This window comes from Amphimedon queenslandica, unplaced genomic scaffold (genome assembly GCF_000090795.2).
Source record: "Amphimedon queenslandica unplaced genomic scaffold, v1.1 AMPQUscaffold_11564, whole genome shotgun sequence".
NCBI lineage: Eukaryota > Metazoa > Porifera > Demospongiae > Haplosclerida > Niphatidae > Amphimedon > Amphimedon queenslandica.
Genome location: NW_003548194.1, coordinates 1 through 4,490, shown reverse-complemented (window position 1 = coordinate 4,490; position 4,490 = coordinate 1). Strand labels below are relative to the sequence as shown.

The 4,490-nt window shown below is 31.8% G+C and overlaps 1 long non-coding RNA gene across 1 annotated transcript; it reads left to right on the top strand.

The window, feature by feature from the left end:
- The first annotated feature begins 1,280 nt into the window (after positions 1-1,280).
- On the top strand, positions 1,281-1,566 carry LOC109589185 (uncharacterized). The gene is made up of 2 exons (XR_002188575.1): positions 1,281-1,324; positions 1,369-1,566. It is a non-coding gene; the product is annotated as an uncharacterized LOC109589185 (long non-coding RNA).
- Positions 1,567-4,490: the final 2,924 nt, after the last annotated feature.

Sequence of the window (4,490 nt, the reverse complement as noted above, 5' to 3'; positions counted from 1 at the left end):
ATTGATGTTAACGTTGAATTTGATTTAACTCTAGTGTATATTCATGAATCAAAAGGTTAAATTACCCACACTTTTGATTTAAAATTGACAATACGCTGGGGTCCAGCACTATGTTATAAATCTGTCTTGTATTGTATGTTTTTTTACCAGCAGTGGGGCTTATTAGGAAATTTTTTTACAAGTTTCTAAAATGATATTATAATTCATTATTATTTTTCAGTTTCTCTCATCACTCCTCCTTTATCAGTGGTACCAGTAACAGTTGATAGGCAGCCACTAGATCTAATATTGATTGTTAGGATTGATGTAAGTATAATACCCATTCTCAATTTAATCTGACGAAGAGTAGTCTGATGGTTTGAGTGAGCTATATCTATGCTTATAGTGGGAAATTTTGGAGGGAGTTAAATTTGGCAAATTGCTAAATTTTGGTGATTGGCAAAATTCTAATTTGGCAAATTTGTGGCCATGTTCCATTGAGCATGCACATAATGGCTCAAAATGTTAGATTTTTATATTTTTATTTTGGCAAATGGCTAAATTTGCCCCTCCAAAATTTCCTGCTATGTGGTTACTAATTTACTATAATGCTGCATGACATTTTTGAATGGAAATAGACATTTTTGTGTCTTCCTATAGGTAACTACATTATGCAAAGGAGAGTATCCTAATAGTATAACAGTTAGTATACTGAATACTGATAATGCAGTAATAACAAGTAAAAGTATAACACCACATATTGATGATCAACAGATGATTACTGAAGTAGTAAATGTACCTAATAATTTAAATACATTTACTGTTAATGTATTGTTGAGTAATAATGGAGGCACCTTCGATAATATATCATCTTTTACATTTGGTAAGTAAACTTTGTCACTACATAATTATTCGTCATTGCATATGCAAGGTTATCTTGGACCAGTTACTAACATTGACTCTTCAATTGACAACTGTTCTACTATTGATATAACATGGACTGCACCTACAGTTGATGATAGAGTATCTATACAGTATTACATACTAAGAATATATGATGCTATTACTGGTAGTCTAGTAAAGAATGTTTCGGTATATGATACCAGTTATCAGTTTGTGGATAATAATTTATTTATTCATCGTTATACATATGCTATAACTGGAGTTAATGAATTAGGAGAAGGAATATCTAATAATGATACATTCTCATATCAAAGAGGTACAACAAAAAATATTACTGAATAAATGATTTTATGTTCATGTAGTACCAAGATCAGTTTCAAGAGCTCATTTTTATGTAACAACATTTAATGAGACTAGGGCTAATGCTTCTTTTAGCATACCAGTAATATCATGTTATTAATAATTATTATACTACAATCATTATAGGTCATAATTGAGTGTACTGGTGAATCTCCTGAGAATGCTACAGTTACTATACAGTGTAATGGAACTGGCATTGTATTTACTAGTACTGAATTGGTAGAATATTCACAGCCTAGAAATATAACAGGATCAGTTTTAGTGCCACTATATGAAGAGTGTAATATCAGTATTGTATTTAGTAATCGTGTTGGTAGTAGTGAACTATTTACACTTGAATTCGGTAAGTATTCAGTAATCAGTATATTTTAATACCTGTACACATACAGACACCTTTCTTCCATTTGATCCTACACCATCACCTACTGGTACTGATGAAACAGTTACTTTACCTCCAGGAACACCAAGAACAACAGGTTTATCATTACATAAACTGACTAAATTATTCATTCATTGATTTATATAGTAATTATTGCAGTTATTGCTGGGTGTATTACTGTGATTCTAATCATACTAATCATAGTAACAATTGTTTTAATACGTGTAGTAAGAAAAAAGAAAAAAGCCTGTGGGAAGAAAAGAGCCAGTAAGTTCATGTAGCACTATTAATAAAAATTGTTGGGGTGATTTTTGGAACCAATTTTGGACAACTATGGGCTATAGCTTATACTTTTGTCACTTGTATAAAAGTAACAATGACTCAAAAATTTTTCATTGAAATCAGCCCAAACTTTTCACATAGGCCAATACAATTATATATAATAAAAATTTTAGAATTGTGGGTAATTTTGGCCCCATTTTGGGACTATTAAAATTGTTGGACTATTAAAAATTTAAACAAAAGAAAAATACCAAAACAGACAATTTTCCAAAAATTATAAAATTCTAATGACTGAAAATACCATTGTCAGTTGCTGGATTGGGAATGGAGGGTGAGGTTGACTAAAGAGGCTATGCTGCATACTATACGGGTACAAATATTTGCAGTTTTAAATTTTCACGGTTTTGGGAAAATATTAAATTCACTACATTTCGCGTTTTTTAAAGCCATTAAAAAGTGGTCATATACCATTATAACGAGAAATTTTGTGGCCCAAATTTTTGCACATCCGTCTAAAAATCAATTTTGTGGCTTTAATTTTCATGGTTTTCTACTTTTTGGCCATCTTAATTGAACCGTATTAAATTAATTTTCATCGGTTTTATTTTTGTGAATTTTGAAAAAATGCGAAATCCACAAAAATTGCAGGGTGAAATTTCATAAGTTAGTGTTGACAGCAAAAATAGTGAATATTAATCCCTACAAAATTTTGTCAAAGCAGCTTAAGAGTTATCAAACCATTTGAATTATACCTGATAAATTCTTAATTTTACATGTAGATTCTGCCCCTTCCACCTCATTTGACCAGAAGGCACCCAATGACTACCCAATGACATGACTCCTGACACCACACCCACGAGTGAATCTAATCTGTAATGTGTTTTAATGAATTGCTTTTTTAATATGTCTTGTCTATAACTCTTAACTACTTGTGTTAATGTGAGACTATTTTTAAGTATTGGTTGCTGGTCACGTATATGTTTTTAATTTTAAATTGAAGGGTCTGACACTAGGGCTAGGCAAATTATGCTAGCCTAATTTGGAGCATAATAGGGCAAGTGATTATGCTGGCATAATTGGAGCATAATGGGTAAAAATATTTTGTCCATATACCCCTGACCACATGAAATTGCAGTTCAATATGGCAGATGGTGGTACAAGCACTAGTACAATAACTTAGGCTATTCTATTTTCCAGTGACTCAAAGTCTTTGGAAACATTTCCAGATTCTAGCATTATTCATTACAATTATAACAGATACATACATGTAACTTGATAGTCGATACTTGATTAAAGCATAAAGTATGAGCATAAAATGAGCATAATTGGATTTTTTTCAAAGCATAATAGGATGACATTTGGAGCAGTGCCTAAAAGCATAATAGGCAGGAATTGAAGCATAATTTGCCTAGCCCTATCTGACACACCCTGAAATCCAGTACACTCTCTTTGGAATCCAAATAGAATCCAGTGGAATCAAAGGCTTGAAAGGTGGAACCCAAGATTTAAGAATTTTATAGGCTGTATTTAGTGTTATACAAGCATTTTTGTAGCATGCTATCTGGAATCCAGCAACTAAATTCAGGAATCCAGGCATCCCATATAAGATTTGAGCTTGTTTCAGACCCCTCATTTACATTTTAAGTGAATGTAAACATTGAGGGGTGAACATGAGCTATCAATTGACTTTTTTTGAAATTTCAACGATATAAATAAAATAAAATATCTATGGGTTAATGAGAAAAAAAAATTGTTCCCTTTTTGTTTGTGAGACCATAACTGCATGTATATTCAGACCCCATCCTCATGGTCAGGGCCTGAACAGAGCAAACACACCAACTAACAAAACCAAATAGTTAATCATCAGCCAATGAAAGGGACCAGAAATAGTGCTGCCACTTTGGTATGTAATAAAAAACCAAAGCTAAACTTCTAATCTATTAATCAAGCTGCTCTTAATTCTCAAAATATATCATTCTGTCAATGAGAGGACTAATATAGAGGAGTCTTAGATCAAACTGCTATCAAGTTCTTTATAACTTTTTTGAAACAGATAACTTGGGGGCAATTTCATTCACAAGCAACATAACTCACCAAGAATAATTTTATAAGTTTAATTAAGTTTCCAGACTTTCTAGAGCTAATAGAGTAGCTTTTTAGAGATGCTTTAGGTAGCTACTCTTTCTTTAGATTTTGTTAGGAGAAGGAAGATATGTATCTATTAATGTAATACTTGAATATTTAATATAAACGCATACTTACCAAACGCTATACATAAATGGTTCATTACTTCCAGCCTGTTCTAACATTAGTATAGTAATAGTATTTGATATAAAAGGATTAGGATCAATGATTGCTAGTCTCATTACTATTAGTTGTGTGTCCATGTTAATAGAACATAAAAATTAAAAAAAACAAGGTTAAGTAGGATTTCAAATGACCAACGAAAATACGAAATGAAAATCCTACTCTCGTGATGCAAATTCTACTCTACATTGTACTTTTTATGTTATTGTTTAAGAATTACGAATCACCTTGCAATGTAGAGCAGAATTTGCGTCACGGGAGTAGGATTTTCATTTCGTAT